The sequence below is a fragment of the Callithrix jacchus genome, chromosome 6 (assembly GCF_049354715.1).
Source record: "Callithrix jacchus isolate 240 chromosome 6, calJac240_pri, whole genome shotgun sequence".
NCBI classification, from domain to species: domain Eukaryota; kingdom Metazoa; phylum Chordata; class Mammalia; order Primates; family Cebidae; genus Callithrix; species Callithrix jacchus.
The window spans coordinates 99,580,451-99,601,124 of NC_133507.1; the positions used below are offsets into that span (position 1 = coordinate 99,580,451).

Sequence of the window (20,674 nt, forward strand, 5' to 3'; positions counted from 1 at the left end):
TAGTCCCTGAACACACATTGAGAATTGCTGACCTAGAGGAAGGAAAGAAATGTGACACTGAACTGCTTTCACTTTCCTTCTATTTTGAACGAGCTGCTATTATTCCAAAACAGAAAACTGAGACGTTCTGCCTACTAATGCTATTATTTTTTCAAATTCACCATTAAGATGTAGGGATGTAGTAATAGCTGTGAAACCTTTTATAATATATGGGTCTTCCTTGAGTTCACTACAAAGAAATGAATCAGTGATTCTTTTCTTACTTATTCTCCAGTCGACGCTTGAACAAAGAAAGGGTTAAAGATGTAAAGTTCTGTCCACCTCTGTGGTGAAAATCCAAGTATATAACTTTCGACTCCCCAAACTTAACTACTAATAGCCTACTGTTGACTATAACTTTTACCAATAACATAAACAGTTGATCAACAGGTATATTGTGGGTTAAATTTATTGTATACTATATTATTACAAAAAAGTAAGCTAGAGAAAATAAAATATTCTTACTACTCATTAAGTGGAAGTGGAACATCATAAAGGTCTTCATTCTTATCATCTTCATGTTGAGTGGGCTGAAGAAAAGGAGGAGGAGGAGGAATTGGTCTTGCTGTCTCAGGGATGGCAGAGGCAGAGTAAAATCTACAAATAAGTTGACCCCTGTAGTTGAAACCTGTGTCATTCACAGGTCAAGTGTGTGTGTATGTGTGTCTGTGTATGTGTGTGTATTAATTTGGTTTGACTACAAAAGGCAACCTGCTAATTATTAGGCTAATTCAGTCATTCTCATATGCAGTCTTGATCAGAAATAATCCTTTAGGTTATTTGCCTAAATGTGTGCATGTGTTCAGGTCCCAACCCAAGACCAACTATCTCAGAATTTTCAGGTATTCTCAGAATTTCGAGATAACGTGGCCTGAGGAACCAAGGAACCTAGGAACCAAGACTGAAGCTAGATTATGCCACATATACAAGATGGCATACAGGAGTGATCATGGAGGACTTTCAGTAACAGAGGCCAGGAACCACAGGTTGAGGGGAGGTGGTAAGTGAAATGATGGGGCTAGGCAAGAATAGAAAGTAGTATCATGGCAATCATTTTTGTATTGCAAATATCTCTTCTCCAAGCCCTTATAAAATAATGTTTAAATGTGTTTTTAATCAGTCCTAAATAATTGGTAAATTATTATTATTATGCCATCATGATAATCATATTTTCTCATTCGTGGAAAGGCTATTTACCGAGCCTTTAATGAATGCCAGTCACTGTACAGGTTTTAGAGATTCACTTATGAATGAGGTAAATCTACTCCAGGTATTTAACTGATAGCAATTTTACACTGTACTCATGTAACCCCGTCACTCATTCCCCTGTCAGGACAACTCCACTGTTTCCCATGTTTATTCCTCTACATTTGACTACAACCTGGTCTATTCTTACCTCTCTCTGCGATCTTGATCTATGAGATATTTGTCCCTTTGTCATCCTTTCCCTTCTGTTGAAAACAAACCTCTCAGTGCCCGTAAGCCCCATTCACCCTCATCCATTTTATATGGACCACTTCAACCCTCATTTTTACTTAAGCCTTTTACCTCCACTTTAGTCCAAAGTCAGCATTCTTTCTTTCTAATTTTCTTTAGGACTTAATGTGCCCATTAGGTATTGAAATGTACACATTCAGTATTGAATCTATATTGAGCCATGTTGTATATAAGCAGTATTGTCCCTTTGCAATTTAATCTATCAGAATTATGGATAAGATTTGCTGTCCCTTCATAAAATCGTGTTTCCATGATAATGTAATTTGAAGTTGAATCATTTCCTCATAGGCACTATGAGTGCAAATTTGGTGGCTGGCTTTTAAAAATTAGGCTAATTCAGTCATTCTCATATGCAGTCTTGAGCAGAAATAATCCTTTCGGTTATTTCCTAAGTGTGTGCATGTGTTCAGTTCCCAAACCAAGACCAACTATCTCAGAATTTTCAGGTAATCTCAGAATTTCGAAATAACATGGCCTGAGAATCTATCTTTTGAACAAGTGCCTCCAGAGAATCTTATGAAGAAGCAAGTTTGAGAACATTCAGGCTGTACATTAAACTAAAAACTTGAAGATTTAAAAAAAAAATCTTGTAGAATAATTAACTCAAAATCTCTAAAGGTGAAGTTCTCCTGGCATATTTTCTTTCCTTTTTTCCCCATCTTCCCATGACATTTATTTATTTATTTATTTATTTATTTATTTATTTATTTTAATTTGTTTTTTTATTTCAATAGGTTTTTGGGGAAGAGGTGTTGTTTGGCTACATGAATAAATTCTTTAGTGGTGACTGAGATTTTGGTGTACCCATCACCCAAGCAGTTGTATACCGTACCCAATGTGTAGTCTTTTATCCCTCTCCCGCTTCCCACTCTAAGTTCCCAGAGTCCATTGTATCATTCTTATGCCTTGGGTTCTCATAGCTTAGCTCACACTTACGAATGAGAATGTGCAATGTTTGGTTTTCCAGTCCTGAGTTACTTCACTTAGAATAATAGTCTCCAATTCCATCCAGGTTGCTGCAAATACCATTATTTCATTCCTTTTTATGACTGAGTAGTATCATGTGGTAAACATTTTCTTTATTTACTAGTTGATAGAAATTTGGGCAGGTTCCACATGTTTACAATTGTAAATTGTGCTGCAATAAACATGCGTGTACAAGTATCATTTGCATATGGGTAGAAACTTGGACATGGGATTGCTGGATTAATCAGTGTATCTACTTTTAGTTCTTTGAGGAATCTCCACACCAGTTTCACAGTAGCTGTACTAGTTTACAATCCCCTCAACAGTATATAAATTTTCTCTTTTCACTGCCCATGCCAACATCTATTATTTTTTGAGTTTTTGATTACGGCTATTCTTGCAGGAATAAGTTGGTATTGCATTGTGATTTGATTTGCATTTCCCTGATCATTAGTGATATTGAATATTTTTACATATGTTTGTTGACCATTTGTATATCTTCTTTAAAGAATTGTCTAATCATGTCCTTAGCCCACTTTTGATGGGATGGTTTGTTTTTTTGCTTGTTGATTTCTTTGAGTTCTTTGTAGATTCTGAATATTAATCCTTTTTCAGATGTATAGATTGTGAAGAATTTTTTCTCACTCTATGGGTTGTCTGTTAATTCTGCTGATTATTTCTTTTGCTGCGCAGAAGCTTTTTAATTTAATTAAGTTCCTTCCATTTATCTTTGGTTTTTTTGCATTTGCTTTGGGTTCCTGGTCATGAAGTCTTTGCCTAAGCCAATGTCTAGGAGGGTTTTCCGATGTTATCTTCCGGGATCTTTATGGTTTTGGGTCTTAGATTTAAGTCTAATCCATCTTGAGTTGATTTTTGTATAAGGTGAGAAATGAGGATACAGTTTCATTATCCTAAATGTGGCTTGACAGTTATCTTAACACCATTTGTTGAATATGGTGTCCTTTCCATGCTTTATATTTTTGTTTGCTTTGTTGAAAATCAATTGCCTGTGAGTATTTAGCTGTATTTCTGAGTTCAGAAAGCAGGGGTTGTTGAGGAGTGGGAAAGATCTGCAGGACTGCCATCAGGGCCAGACCGGCTGCCCAGTTCAACCCTCCGAACCGACTGCACAGACCCCACCTGTTTACCCTTAAGATTTCACGCCCTCTTGAATTCTCTCTTTAAAGTTCTTTCTAACCTTCCCTTTGGGTATCTTTTGACTATTGGCCTTGTGCCAGTATTTAGCCTTAATTGGAGTTTACCATCAACTTTGGGCTGCATTCCCAAGCAACCTGACTCCTGGAAGACCCAGGCTGGTTCACCTTGGATGGCCATAACACCCTGAGTGTGCCCAATCTCCTCTGATCTTGGAGCTAAGCAAGGTTGGGCGTGGTTAGTACTTGGATGGGAGTCCCCTGGCATATTTTCTAAAAGCCCTCTATGTTCCTAATGGGCAACTAAGTTAAGACCACTGAATAGTATAACTTATGAGTAAGATAGTTGAGCAGTCAGTGAAAGCAGGGAGTTTGGTACAAAGTCTGTTCATGTATATTTACTCCTTAGAAGATGTGGGAGAACCCTTAAAAGAATACTCAACAGCTGCCAGTTCAATTCTTGTAAGTAACATATGTTCATTTTAGAGAAACTGGAAAATACTGAAAAGTATAGGAAAGTAAAGTCACTCATTAAGTCAGCATTCCCATGCGCACTGTGATCTATTTCATTCTAACCATTTTATCCACAGATCATATACACATCTCCCAACTGTTTGCTATAACAAAATTGGTTTTATATTTATGTATTATTTTAAAATACCTCTTTCTATTAATATGGAATATATATTTTGCATGTTATTTTTTCTAAAATATGATGTTGAAGAATGCCCATTATTAAATGGGTGTAAGAAATTGTTTAGATAAACCTATTTTTATAGGTTTTTCCATTATAAATAATGTCACCATAAATATTTGTACATAGAGTTTTGTATATGGCATTGGTCATTTTCCAGCATTATTGAAGAAGATAAATATAATAAAACATACAACTCTTTCTCAAGTAACCAGAAGTGGATTTCTGAGTTAGAAGCTGATAAACAATTTTTATTTTCCCTTCAGAAATACAGTAGCAGCTTAGCAAAAATGCATGGAGTATCTTTTTCCACTGCTGTAATGAACACTGTTTATTACAAATATATTTTAATTGGCTAATTTTCCAAATGAAGGAGTTGTACTTAAATTATTTAATTTGTATGACTAAGAAGTAACATTTTTTCTTAGGCATTTGTCTAATTCTTCCTTTTGCAAATTGCCATTTACGCTTTGTCCCTTTTTTTTTTTGGTCAGGGGAGACTTTTTGCCTCATTAATTTGTATGAAATCCTTACACATTAAGTATCGGTAAGTTTATTATCCATTTTGTGTTCTCATCATCATCCTCACACTTTTAAATCTTTTGATATTTTAAAAAATTTAATCAAAGTCATTAGTCCTTAGCGAAGGAGAGTTCTAACTTTTGATATTATATTTGCTTTTCCTAATCCAAATTCAGATATTTATTAATTCATTTACTTTCTAATTTTCTTGTCACTTTGTACGTATGTTTTTCCATGCATGTGATTGTCTATACAGAAATATGTGCGTTTGTGCTTTTAATTATTCTATAATGTATTGTGACAGAAAAACATCTACTGTATACTATATTCTTACAAAAAAGTAAGCTAGAGAAGGTAAAATATTTTTAAGAAAATTATAAAAAGGAGAAAATATTCTTACTATTAATTAAGTGGGAGTAAAACATCATAAAAGTCTTCATTCCCATAATTGTCATGTTGAGTGGTCTGAGAAGAAGGAAGAGCAGGTGTTAAAAGAGGAGGGATTTGGCATCCTTTTGTTCATTTCTAGAAATACTCATTTCCTCAGTGGTATTTACAAAATAATTTCAATTATTTTGCCAAATTGTATACTGCTTTTATTATATACTAAAATTTTTAAATTCTTTTTTCCTTCATTTACTATCTTGTTTTATTGACTTGTCTGTCCTGACACCTGTTTCACATTGTTAAAATTATTGCAACTACCTTAATAGATATGAATATCAGGATGCACAAACCCTACCTACTTTCACTTTTATAACAGATTTAAGCAATTTTGTGTCAAACTTAAGATATGACTTACAGTTAAAGATAATGAAAGAAAAACTGAAGGTATAGTTAAAATCTATAAATTTTCATTGATATCTACTAATATATAGCTAACTCAAATTTTCCTCTTAATTTTTAAGAAACTTACTTCACTTTTGTCCGTTCATATTATATAAACACCATAGAACTTGTGTTCATATGTCTTTGGATAATTTTTGTGATTTTATTCATTTCTTACCCTCTCTGCTTGGAGGGTAGCTGTGAACTTTACAAAATGGTTTTGTTTATAACTGTGGTTCATATCAAGTACGTTTTAGTGAAATAAATATTTGATTTCAGTTTGTATATTTTATATAAAAAATATCCACACCAAAATTTTCTAGAACACATTTACTGCACATACTGAAGCATGTTAGTCTACAGTGGATTGTGAAATACAGGCTTATAATAATCTAATTGGTATCCACAGTAAAAGACACTCCCACCCGTGTCTTATAGTGTGTGCTTAACCACCTTGTTTATGTATTTTGCCAACTTCCTTAAGTTTGTATTTTACCCTAGCAGTTGGGTAAACATTCATAATATGTGTGTAACAATTATTTCTGAACTGCCCCCCTTTCAGAAGCATTGATGATCAGAAGTTAATGCACAATCTAATTTTTTCCTTTCTGAATCAAGCCTGTAACCGTAACACTGTGAAACTCAGAAATTGCTCTATTATACTAAGAGGCTTACACTGCTCTTTGACACACAACCCTTTGGATGATCTGACTGTCTTGATATGATCCAGTTGCTACAGTAATCAGTTAGAGGCCAGACATGTGTTTTATTATAAGAGCATCTGCTCTAGGGATTAGAGAGAGAGAAAGATACAAGATTAGACAGCCTGTAGACTTCTAAAAACAGACTGGCTTGAAATAAAAATTTCTGGAGCTAGAGTAGTTAGTATTGTGACAATCAGTTTACATCTAAATAACAGAAACTACACCAGAGACCACTCAGGAAAAAAAAATGGTGTCTTAATAAGATTCTTTCAAGTTTGCATTGGTTCAGTCAATAGGCAGCATAGCAAACCCCAGATCAAAATATGAAACTTTGTCTTTATCTTGTGTTGAGGGAATATCAATTAGGTAGAAGAAATTAAAATGTCAGGCTTTGATAATATAGCATTAAATGATAAAGTGAACTGCCGAGACAGCAAAGCCATTATGTTAACAGAATTGTGCATTACTATGACTTGTGTTTACTCCTGTGCTGCACACATTTTATTCTGCCTGTGCATTCTAGACTCTGGCCTCTTAAAAAGATTAAAAGCTGCAATTTTTTCTTAAATATATCTCCTAAGTCACTAATTACATTCCCTAGACTCTTACCTCCTTATTCGTGTGACCATTGCTTGTATTTTACAATGGGACTATTCTCAGCTCGACAATCTAGCTGTAATACCCAGGCAAGGCCACATGCTCTCAATGCTAAATCACATTACTGAATACTTTTTTCTTAGAACTTGTTTTATCGACCACTTGAGAAAGGTTTAATTGTAAAAGTGCTAAATGAGAATCCAAAGAATTTGTTCTTTTTTCTTAAGTAAATTTGAAGTTACTTTGCTTAAACATGTAATGATGCCTGTGATGTGCATGGCATCAAGATAATACACAGACACTACTCAAATCTCTGAGCAACATGTGCTTAGGTACCCATCTTGTTGCCAAGTGTTCACTCCCAGGGTATTTGCTAAAAGGCTTGGATTTCATTTAGGGACTCAGTTCCTGTTTTCTTTTGCTCAATTAGATACCATTCAGTTCTAAAATATAAAGATCAAACAGTTACCCAGAGGAGCCTCTCCATGAACAATCACTCTTTACTCCATAAATGAGCCAGATGTTCCCAGGAAATTAGTTATTCCTTGGATATTACAAGTTAAGTGAAAGATTATTTTCTGGATATTACACTCTTGGGATACATTGCTAATAAGCATAATAATATTATTTAAAATATCTAGAGGATTTAATGATCTCTAGATCATTTTAAATTTTTATATGTAGGAATAATATGGTTCAGTAATCCTGAAAGTTGCTTTATTGCAACAGATGTTAAATTGTTGAGATTAATTCAATGTCATGAAAATATACTCTTAGCAGAAAACAATTAGCTGCCATTCACTTACCATGTATACCAGGTAATAGACTCAGTGTTGACAAGCAATTTAAAAGGCACATTGCCAGTTGCTCTTATGAGGTTTGTATTCATTCTGTCACACCTGTGATCTCTGTAGGGGTGCTAAGAAACATGAGGATGTGGTAAAATTTCAGAAATACGCATGTAGAAAGGCTTTGGAAAAAAACATGAAATCAATGTGGAGACTGTGATAAATGTAGCTCATATGACCCCTATTCTGAACATTTTATCAGATCAAAGATTATGATATCTCTATCCTATCATTAAATATTTTGACCAGTTCAGTTGGTTCATTCCACATGGAGAGGATGGTTGAAAGATTGTAGCCAGGGAGAATAAGTCCAATCTGTCTCTTTATTACATAGATTAGGCAATTTTTTTTTCAAAATTGTTGTTTTGATAGTTGGTATCCCTGGTGCAGCTACTTTGGGATCTGCTCCTTTAGGCATTATTACCTGCAAAGATTCCTAAATTAATTGACTTGCCCCTTAGCCAGCTTCAACATCCATTGCTCTTATTATTGTCTTTTACTATAAATACATTAGTGACCATTATACCTTGCTTGATCAGTGTAACACAAATTATATATGCTAAAGAACAAAGTTGTTATGGGCAGTTACTTAGAAACACCATAGTACGTCATGTTTTCTAAAAAGTCGGAAGATAATTTAGATTGAAATAACTATTGTCTTTCACTCTTTGTAAAAATGAACTGTTTTTGCTGATTATAACAGGTATAAATATTTTAGAAAATACAGAAGTTATAAAGGTATTTTAAAAATCAGCCATCACTCTAAAGAAAACCATCATTAAGATGTTAACATATTTATTTTCATTGTGTTTTAAAATTGTTGAGACTACCATATATGTACAACTTCCTCACTGCAGTTACATAAAACTTCATAGCAAGTGTTCTCTTGTGTTATTATCGCACTTTCAACATAAAATGCTATGGCTGTACTATATCCCATTATGTTCGTATGTTGTAATTTAGTTTTTTTAAATCTTTTTTTGCTATCATAATATAATTCTATGTTAAATATCTTAGGGTAATTTTTTAGAATTTCAATTTCTTTATGTGCAATAGTTTTTCAGGAGTAGAATACTTTGGATTTGTTTATTAGACATATTCCTGAACCAATACTGACAATTTTCTTTCCCTGGGTATATACATTTAAAGAAAATATTTCCTTGATGTTATGAATTATGCAATTTATAGACACATTTCACATTTATATACCCTCTACTATTAATAATATGATTCATTATTACAACAATAGAGTTTATAGATTCCAAATCCATTTCAACCTTTGCCAGCTTTGGATCACTCATCTAATTTTAGAGGAGAAAAATGATACTTTCATTTCCTAAGCATTTTTTTTCTCTAATACTGATAAATTTGAATCACACAGTTGTTTGTTAAACATCCACCTTTCATTTCTTTTTGTTTTCTTTTTGAGATGGAGTTTCTCTCTTTTGCCCGGGCTGAAGTGCAGTAGTGTGATGTTGGCCCACTGGACCCTCCACCTCCCAGGTTTAAGCAGTTCTCCTGCCCCAGCCTCCCAAATGGCTAGAATTACAGGTTTGCACCACCGTGCCTGGCTAATTTTTTGTATCTTTAGTACAAACAAAGTTTCACCATGCTGCCTAAGCTGGTCTCGAACTTCTGACCGCAAGATCTGCCTGCCTCAGCCTCCCAAAGTTCTGGGATTACAGGTGTGAGCCATGGTGCCTGGGCACTTTCATTTCTTTAAATTGGTTGTTTGCATCCTCTACATTTTAAGCCTTAATTTCTTTAATAAGTCTTAAATTATATTTTTTCTTACCTAACCATTGGAAATACATGGTTATCATACTTTGTACCAGGCATCACTTGTTTTAGTAACAGAAACTTTCTTAAGCCTTAGGACCATGTTAAAGATTTTCCTCTTTCTATAGGAACCATATAACAAAATAATGACTACCAATGAATGAGCAGTAAGGTTTTTACATTAGGTATTTTATATATACTGTCTTTTTAAGGCCTCAGAATAGATAATGAGGTAGAAGGAAATTCAATAACTACAGGATTTTTTTTTGTTAGAATTGATTATTTTTTTCTTATCCCAGTTTCATAATCAGGAATTTTTTCAGTTACTTAGGTGAATTTAAAAATGTCCCCAAGAATAGAAATAGGTTACTGGAACAAAACAGCTCAGACGTAGGCCCACATAAATATAATCAACTGCTCTTTGAAAAAGGAGCAAAGGCAACACAATGGAGAAAAGGATAGTCTCTTCAACAAATGGTGTTGGAAAACTTGAATGTTCATATGCAAAAACCAAAACAAAAACATAAAACAAAACACTTAGACACCAACTCAAAATAGGTTACAGATCTACATGTTACATGTAAAGTACGAAACCAAAAAATCCCTAGAAAAGCGTGAAGCAGAAAATCCATGTAAATTTGTGTTTGTTGGTGATATTTTAGATACAATACTAAAAGCATAATCGATAACAAATTGATATGTTGCCCTTTATTAAAAGTAAAAGCTTCTGCTCTCTGGATGATATATTAAGAGAATGAATAGATAAGCTACAGGCTGGAAGAAAATATTTGTAAATTATGTATCTGATAAGGGATTGTATCCAAAATATATGAAGAAATCTTACAATTCAACAATAAGGAAACAACCGATTTTTAAAAATGGGCAAAATATCTTGACAGACATCTCACCAGTGTAATTATATAAAAGGCAGGTAAGCATATGAAGACTCTCAATACCATTATTTAAGGAAATTGCAAATTAAAACATTTGTAATTTTGACAGGGCGCGGTGGCTCACAGCTGTAATCCCAGCACTTTGGGAGGCCAAGTCAGGTTGATAACATGAGGTCAGGAGTTTGAGACCAGCCTTGCCAGCATAACAAAACCCCATTTCTACCAAAAATACAAAAAATTAGCTGGGTGTGGTGACAGGCACCTGTAATCCCAGCTACTCAGGAGGCTGAGGTGGGAGAATTGCTTGAACCTGAGAGGTGGAGGTTGCAGTGAGCTGCGATTGCACCATTGCACTCCAGTCTGGGCAACAAGAGCAAAACTCTGTCTCAACAAAAAAGAAAAATAAAAAAAAAAAGAAAAAAACATTTGTAGCTTCACGTTGGAGGAACTTGATAAACACTAATTTAGCCAGGTAAACAAGGTCATCATCAATAATAACATCATATTGATAACATGTACTCTAACCCAAGTCCAAACCTAAGAAAACCTCAAGTAAATCCCAAATGACATTCTACAAAACACCTGACCAGTACTTCTCAAAATTGTCAAGGACATCAAAATCAAGGCATCTGAAAAACTGTCAGCCAAGAGAAACCTGAAAAGATATGTCAACTAAATGTAGTTTTACCCTGAATGGATGTTGTACAGAAAAAAGAACTCAGGTACTAAAAGAAGAAAATCAGAATAAAGTATGGGCTTTACTAAACAATAGCATGTTGATATTATTAATTGTAGAAAATGTACCATATTATTGGTAGATGCTAATGATGGGGAAACTGAATATGGGATGGCAATTCTCCATAGTAGCTTCACAATTTTTCTTTATTTTTAAAAATAGTTTTATTAACTTTTTAAAAAAATAGATATATATTTTATTGTACTTCAGGTTCTGGGGTACATGTGCAGATCATGCAGGATTGCTGCATAAGTACGTACATGGCAATGTGGTGTGCTGCCTCCATTCCCCCCATCACCTATATCTGGCATTTCTCTCCAGGATATACCTCCCCAACCTCCCTACCTCTTGCTGTCCCTCCCTATTCCCCCAAAATAGACCCCAGTGTGTGATGCTGTGTCCAAGGGTTCTCATTGTTCAACACCCACCTATGAGTGAGAACATGCAGTGTTTGATTTTCTGTTCTTGTGTCAGTTTGCTGAGAATGATGGTTTCCAGATTCATCCATGTCCCTATAAGGAACACTAACTCATCAGTTTTTATGGCTGCATAGTATTCCATGGTGTATATGTGCCACATTTTCCGTGTCCAGTCTATCATTGATGGACATTTGGGTCGGTATCAGGTCTTTGCTATTGTGAACAGTGCCGCAATAAACATACGTGTGCATGTGTCTTTATAGTAGAACGATTTATAATCCTTTGGATATATATCTAGTAATGGGATAGCTGGGTTAAATGGAATTTCTATTTCTAGGTCCTTGAGGTATCCCCACACTGTCTTCCACAATGGTTGAATGAATTTACACTCCCACCAACAATATAAAAGTGTTCATATTTCTCCACATCCTCTCCAGCATCCGTTGTCTCCAGATTTTTTAATGATCATCATTCAAACTGGCATGAGATGGTATCTCAATGTGGTTTTGATTTGCATTTCTCTAATGACCAGTGATGATGAGCAAATTTTCATGTTTGTTGGCCTCAAACATGTCTTCTTTGGAAAAGTGTCTGTTCATATCCTTCTCCCACTTTTGAATGAGGTTGTTTGTCTTTTCTTGTAAACCTGTTTTAGTTTTTTGTAGATTCTGGATATTAGCCCTTTGTCAGATCGGTAGATTGCAAAATTTTTTTCCCATTCCATTAGTTGCTGATTCACTCTAATGATTGCTTCTTTCACTGTGCAGAAGCTCTGGAGTTTAATTAGGTCACATTTGTCTATTTGGCTTTTGTTGCCAATGCTTTTGGTGTTTTAGTCATGAAGTCCTTGCCTATGCCTATGTCCTGGATGGTTTTGCCTAGGTTTTCTTCTAGGATTTTTATGGTGTTAGATCTTATGTTTAAGTCTTTAATCCATCTGGAGTTAATTATAGTGTAAGATGTCAGAAAGGGGTCTAGTTTCTGTTTTCTGCACATGGCTAGGCAGTTATCCCAACACCATTCCATTTCATAAAATACAATATTTTTAAAGTGTTTAAAATCAAGTAAATAAAAATGTCCTTGATTCATATAAGGTTCTCTTTTATACTGTTAATGCAGTGAATTACATTTACTGATTTTTTTAGTGTAAAACCAATCTTAAATACTAACATAAATTCATGTTTTGTTATCCTTTTTATACATTGATAGATTTTGCTTGTTTATATTTCATTTAGGGTTTTTTTTTGTACCTGTATTAATGAGACATAGGGAATGTTCTTATTTTTGGAAAAATCTTGTCAAATATTTCTATCAGGGTTTTTTTAGCCTCATAAAATGTACTGAGATGTGTTCCTTTCTCTCTTTTTTGTGTAAGGGTTATATTGAATTGGCATAATTTCTGCCTTTAAGTATTTGGATTAGTTTTCCAACGAAGACATGAGTTTATAGTTTTATTTCTGGGAAGACTGTTACATGTGCATTAAATTTCATAAACATATCTAGAAATATTTACATTTTCTATTTCGTCTTACACCGGTTTTGTTAAGTGGTAATTTCAAGAAATATGAACATTTCATCTAAATATTCAAATTACTTCATAGTTTTTATCTGTTTGTTTAATCACTTAAACCTAGAGAGCTGCCTGGCGCGGTGGCTCACTCCTATAATCCCAGCACTCTGGGAGGCTGAGGCAGGTGGATCATGAGGTCAAGAGATCGAGACCATCCTGGTCAACATGGTGAAACCCCATCTCTACTAAAAATACAAAAATTATCTGGGCATGGTGGTGCACGCCTGTAGTCCCAGCTACTCAGGAGGCTGAGGCAGGAGAATTGCTTGAACCCAGAAGGTGGAGGTTGCAGTGAGCCAAGATTGTGCCATTGCACTCCAGTCTGGGTAACAACAGTGAAACTCTGTCCCAAAAAAAATAAATAAATAAAAAAATAAACAAAAACCTAGAAAGCTGCGTCAAAATATTCAAGTGACTTTTTAAAAATTCTGTGTCCTTTGTAGTTGATCATTTGCTGCTTCACATATTTTGAGCTAACAGCGACTTGCATTGGTGACTTGCATTGGTGATTGTTGTTCCTTTATGTTAGCTTATTTATCAGAATATAACATCCACTTTGATATCACAAACTTTAATTTTTTTTTCTGGTAAGAACAATAATCTAACATTACTTTCAATATTGGCCTAATACACAGTTTTGTTTCCATCAATGAATCGTTTGGTGTTATTTCTTTAGTTGATCATTTGTAAAATATCTGAGAGTCAATTTTTATATACAAGTTGAATTTTAGGTCTCATAATTGCATAGTCATACGTATTTCTATTAGTTTTTTTATTCCCCTCAAATAAAATAAGTTCCTTCATATTTGTCACTACCTATTCTCCATCCTCATTCCAAAACAAGATCTGTTGAAAATTTCTTGTCATTGTTTTGGTTAACATTACAATTTAAAAACTTAATAATTTTTTATATTCCTCATATTTATTTGTTTTTAACTGTAGTGATTTCTGGAAAAAAATGCTTCCAAAGAGGGCTTTAGTAAGATGACATTTCTGAGTCTGAGTTAACTGTAAAAACAGACTTATGTTTTTAAATAATCCTTATAGATATACATTTTAAGTTCAAAGTCTTTTTTTTTTTCCTGAACATGTACTTCTTGTTTGTGGCTGTAAAGTTCTTTTCCTCAAGAAGCTTTTTAAATTTTCCTTTGACTTTTTATGTTATTAAATGTAATTTGGTGTTCATAAGTATCCCCTCCCCACCTTATCTTTTTGTTTCTGTCTGAGATCTCATAGCTTACTTTAGTTCTAAAATTTTATTGGTCATTAATTCTTCAAATATTCTTCTTTTTATATATGTATACTCCCTCCTGGACTATTATTAATTGGATATTGACATCTCTATATATATTCTCTATATCTCATGTCATATTTCTCCTATTTTTTTTATTTCCTTATCCCTTCTAGTTGCATTCAGGAGAGTGCATGGACTTAATTGTTCAGCTCACTCATTTGTTCTTTAGTTGAATTCATTTGACAGTTTAATCCTTCAATTAATTACTTAATTTAATTTTTAACTGCTTTATACCCAGTGTTTCTATTTGGTTTTTCTTTAGAAATTATCACTTTTACTTGATATTTCCAATATTATTTCTTATCTCTACAAAGATATTTACGATTCCTCTTTAAAATTTTATATTTTCCTGCATCTTGTTTTAACCTTATATTGTTTGTCTTAAAAAAAAAATCCTGCTCATCAGTTGTCTTGAATTGCTGCCCTATGGTTCATTATTTCCGGGGGTCACAACCACTTATAATCCTCTCAATCTGGGAAAATATGAAAAATTAGACCTTATGTTTTCCCCTTTCTTGTGATTTTAAATAGTTAAACATTTCAAAACAAAAATCTAAAATATCAAAATGTAGACTGAACCACTTCTGTTTGTCTCCTTCAGATCATTGACCATCCTTCTTTCTCAGGGATCTCATTTGTTTATTTGTTTGTTTTTTGTTACTATCCTATCAAGTACCACCATTCTTTCTGTGGAAGGAGAGAGTGTATTAGTTCGTTTATACACTGCTATAAAGAACTACCTGTGACTGGCCAATTTATAAAGAAAAGAGGTTTAACTGACTCACAGTTCTGTGTGGCCAGGGAGGGCTCTGGAAATATACATTAGTGGTTGAAAGCAAAGGAGAAGCAAGCACCTCCTTCACAAGGTGGCAAGAGAGAGAGAACCAATGAAGGGGAAAGTGAGACACTTTTAAACCATCAGGTCTCCTGAGAACTCACTCAGAGAATAGCATGGAGGATCCACCTCCACAATCCAATCACTTCCCAGCAGGTCCCTCCCCTGACACATGGGGATTACCACCTCCTTATCCATTCACCTCTTAACAGGTCCCTCCCTTGACACATGGGGACTACAATTTGAGATGAGGTTTGCATGGGGACACAGAGCCAAACCATATCAGAGAGTATTGCTGGAAGCCACTAGTACCTATTGTTAACCACTTTCTACCCCAGCTATTATTAGCTAGGTTGTAGGGCTTCTCAAACTTGAGTGTTTGTCAGAAGTACCTGGCCAGTTTATTAAAACACAGATTATTTGGGTTTGTCCTCAAGGATTTTGATTCATTAGGGCCTGGGTGGTGGGGCCCAAGAGTTTGCACTTGACATGAACCCGGACATCATGATGCCAGTCTGGAACCACACTGAGAATATTCACATTTATTACCCCAAATTCTCTGTCTTGGGTTGGGTTAGCCCTGCTGTTGCTGTTTCTGTTTACTCTCTCACAGTGCTAATGATTGAAAGAGGCATCACTTCACGCAGTACAATGGGATGTGATGGGGATGGAGGAAACAATGTGAAAATTCTTCCCCAGCCTCAACTCTTGGCTGCTAGAGCTCTTTCTGCCATTTTGAGATTCCATAATCTTCCCAAGCGTTTTCAGTTTTAATGTTAGTAACTGGAACCCATCAAATTCCTTGTTTCTCTGTGGCATCTCCTTTAAGGTAGACTCCAGAGTAGGAAGTCACCAACCTATGTCAGTTCATCATCTTTTCAGAAATTTAAAGTCTAATGTGACTTAAAAGAACTTCTTAAAAAAGTGGTGAATATTATTTTCATATAGCTATATGCCAATTACTTTGATAACTTCTTGTATTTAAGATGATCTTTCCTAACTAGCTATAGCTGTAGTAATGTAAATGCAAGCCTATCTTGTCTAAACTCAAACAATGTATTTTAGTGATATATTTTCCTCGAACATCTTAGAAACATTTTGTGATTAATGTCAAATTGCCAAGACAAAGACCTTATGTGGGTAAAAAAATAATGAAACCACACCTTGATTTTTTAAAAGGTACGATATCTTGAATAACTTTTAGATTCTAATAGTTGTGCACCTGGAAACACCACTGGGTTTTCTAGCCTCACAGTGTACTTACAGGATTGTATCTCGTTATTTAGGTATTAAAGGTACTGTATTAACAGAAGAAAGATATGTGTTTCCAGAGCATGAATGATTTTGTCAAATCTGGGACAGGGATTCAAACACTAAAAAAGGTCAGGTTATTTTCAAATGCTAGAAAATAAATGACATGGCAAAACAATATATGATAATCAGGCAGATACACATTCATTTCTGGTAATGATGGGCCCCAGACCACTTATGTGGTATGTTGGCCTAACATTTACAATACTTCAATTCTTTGGACTGTCAGGAAAGCATCTCTTGTGAAGATGATAATAGCAAGATACAATGCTACAATATAATCTAATTATTATTCGGTATTGCATTGGAATGTCAATGAGGGGACTCATTGTTCAATAGCTGGCATTGGTAAAGTTATTAAATTGATTGGTTCATGAGGGAATATAGTATATTAGTGAGCTATTCAGCTGTGACTGAGAGTATGTATTAGAAAGCATGCCTTTGCAAGTTTCCAACGTCATAAATCAAGGCAAGATTTAGTACACAACACTGGCAGGAAGGGGCAATCATATATTTTACAAGGCTCAGCTCAGGACAGCTCAACCTTCAATCATATTTGGGTCAGTATTTTATATTTATAATTTGCTCCATACTATTGTCATGTTTATTATATTTGGTTCTTGTATAAGGAACTTTATAAGATGAACATGATTAGAACTGAGCAATAAAAAGATGATCCCTGCAGATTTCTATTGAGTTTCCTCTATGCTTGGTAAATAAAGTGTATTTTTTGACTTTCAATTATATATGTTTAAAAAGTGATTGTAACCAATTTTGCATTTATTTCCCAGGTTCCTTACATAAGTAATTATTCTAAGTTATTAGATATAAATCTAAATATTGTAAGACACCCTAAAGCTAGACTGAAAAATGTTTTTTTAACAAGAAGAACAGATATTTTTAAGCAGTAAAATTAGAATTTTATTTTCACATTTATACTATTCAAGCCCAAATATCTGCTTCTTTATCAAATCTTATCTGGTCTTTCTAATGTGAATGAATATCACTTCTCTCGGTTTTATTACTTTGTTTTAAGTTTATTAGCACTCTTAACATCATTTTGCCTCATATCAGAGTTTTGCACATATCCACATATCCACTTCTTCTATCTATTCTGTCTTACCTATTGACAACAAAAAGAATAGCTCATTAATTAAAATACTTCCTTCTCTTTTCCCTAAAACACAGTCACTTAAGAGTTTAATATATTTTGTGAATAAATTAATAATTATCTGATGTCAAATATAAGAATTCATAAAACATTGTCAAATATTTAGCTTAGCAGTAATTATTATGTAAGAATTATATTTTGTAAATAGTAACTAATATAAGTAGTTTAGGTATATAATGTAGTTTAGGTATTAGAATTAGGTATCTAATTATTAGTTACCAAACCAACATATTAAAATCTCAGAAGATATTTTTAGAGTTATAAAATAAAAATAATCTAAGTAATTAATAAATATGTATCCTGTATGATAAAGTGTCCATGCATAAGTTTACAAATACAAGTGCTTATATATAAATTATATTATTAATGACACATACATAAAAATATATTCTGGAAATACATTTACATAAAATGTATACACAAACAAAACCTTCCTTTTTTTTTTTTTTTTTTTTTTTTATTGAGGCAAAGTCTCACTCTGTCACCCAGGCTGGAATGCAGTGGCATGATTTGGCTCACAGCAATCTCCACCTCCCAGGTTTAGGCAATTCTCCTGCCTCAGCCTTCTGAGTAGCTGGGATTACATGTGCCACCACGCCAGCTAATTTTTGTATTTTCAGTAGAGACTGGATTTCACCATATTGGTCAGACTGGTCTCGAACTCCTGACCTCGTGATCCACCCGCCTTGGCCTCCCAAAGAGCTGGGATTACAGGCGTGAGCCACCGCGCCTGGCCAAAACAAACCTCCTTGTATTCAACAATACTTTCCCATGCAAACAAATATAAAACACCTGTAAACATTCCTATATTGTTTCCCTGATAAAATGTTAACATGTTAGATACAGTATGATGCATTAGAATGTGCAGTAACCACAAGGATTGATAGTTGGGTTCTAAACTCAGCAACTCCTAGAGCTGCCACTCTTCACTTAAGAAATAGTCTAACTTCTCTGGTCTTTGCTAAGCTGCCTTGTAAAATGAGTATATGTGCCTTTGATCTCTAAAATATCTATGCCAAATGAAAAAATCTGGCTCCTGATATATTTCTAAGGCTACCATATTTTTAGCAGCACTAAGAGCTCCTCGTGTCTGTGTATGTATAAACATGTGTGTGAATACATGTGTTGGGGAAGGGTGAGATCTAAAAATACACACAAGATACACCCTAGGAGGAGGTAAAATTTAGCTGGCATGGGTCTAGGTACACAATAGTTGCTGAGTAAACAGTTATGACATGTCTAGAGTCCTTTAAATTTGCTGATCAGACATAGCCATGTGAGGAAGAGTTATCAACTAATCAGAGAATTAAAGATTAGAGGAGCCAATTCTGTGTATTAGAAATAGCCTTTCTGGCAAATGAAACAAAAACTACAAGTGTGTAAGGTTGAACTGGGCTTGCTATTCTTTTGAGGCTTTTTTTTTTTTGGATGTTAGTTTGTCCTCTGTCTCTGTAAATCATTGGGAAAGAATGTGTCAGTACCCAGTAATCCAAAAATCTTTTGTAAATACCATTAAAATATTAAATAATGCATTCTTTAAAATCCTTCAAAAATTAAAAAAATCTGATTTTATTTTACATAATCAAACAATAGAATCAAAGAACTGAAGGAGCATCTTCATAAATCTAGTCCAGTGGTTTTCAAAGTCTGCACTATTGAAACTGAGGCTCAGTTTAGCAATCCCATAAGATGCTTAGTTAAAATTACATTAATAAAGCCTACCTTTTTAATTATTTTTGAAGTTGTAATTTTAAACAGGAACAACCTCAAATGTACTATAACCCAAAGTATTAACATAGTAGATACCATTAGTATTACTTCTACCTCAAATCTGACTTTTTATTTTCTGAGTCTAAGGACTACAGAATAGTTTTTCTTGCTCTCACATGTGTACGTGTGTGCGTGTGTATGTGTGTGTGTACATATGAAAATGTATGTCATGTTGACTACTAATGATTATTTATTAAGGTTTCAACTCAGTATTGTTATTAGTCTGAATGAAGGTCTACACATGCCTACTCCCATTAACTTATAAAGATGAATATCCTGTTAGAGCGTGTGCATGCCATACTTAATTGAATTTTTCCTAAAGTTGGGACACATATTTCTTGCTATGTGCTATCATTATGGCCAATAATAGATTATTCACCAACAAGAAAACAAAAAATATTGTCTTAATGGTACTGTATTCTAAATGTTTAATTTTTAAAACCACTGATTATTTAATATTTTGTTTGTTGTTATACTTTGATTTGACTTTTGAGTTTATGATAAATACTGTGATTTGTTTTAAAAATTTTGAAGCAACAATTTCTTCAAATGTTTAGAATCATTTTGCCAAAAAGTAATGCTAAATATAAAATTGCTTAATTTTTTTGCAGCTACTTACTTGCATGGGTCAAGACTTCATGGAAAGTAACAAACAAAATGTAGAAATAGAATAATTCCCCTCCTGAAAAATCAATGAGTCAAAGATGAGATTAAGGAGAAAATTTTTTTAATATCTTAAGACAAATGAAAATGGCATTTCCATTTTCATTTGTCTTAAGATATTAAAACTTATGGGATGCAGCAAAAGCAATTATTTTGTTGTTGTTGCTGTTTCTAATCATCCTGAATGCAAAAGCAATTCTAATAGAGAAGCTTATAAGTAAGTACATCAAAAAAGAAGAAAGGTCCCAAATAAACAACTTAACTTTCCCCTCTAGGAACTGGAAAAAAAAGAATAAACCAAATCCAGAGTGAGTAGAAGGAAGAAAATAATAAAGATAAGAGCAGAATTAAATGAAATTGAGACTAGAAAGGCAATGAAAAAGA

The 20,674-nt window shown here is 34.0% G+C and overlaps 1 protein-coding gene across 1 annotated transcript in view; it reads left to right on the forward strand.

Annotated features, from left to right (window-relative positions):
• The window catches only part of DPP10 (dipeptidyl peptidase like 10), a 1,417,953-nt gene that overhangs the window by 506,064 nt on the left and 891,215 nt on the right, over positions 1-20,674 (forward strand). The window lies entirely within an intron of this gene.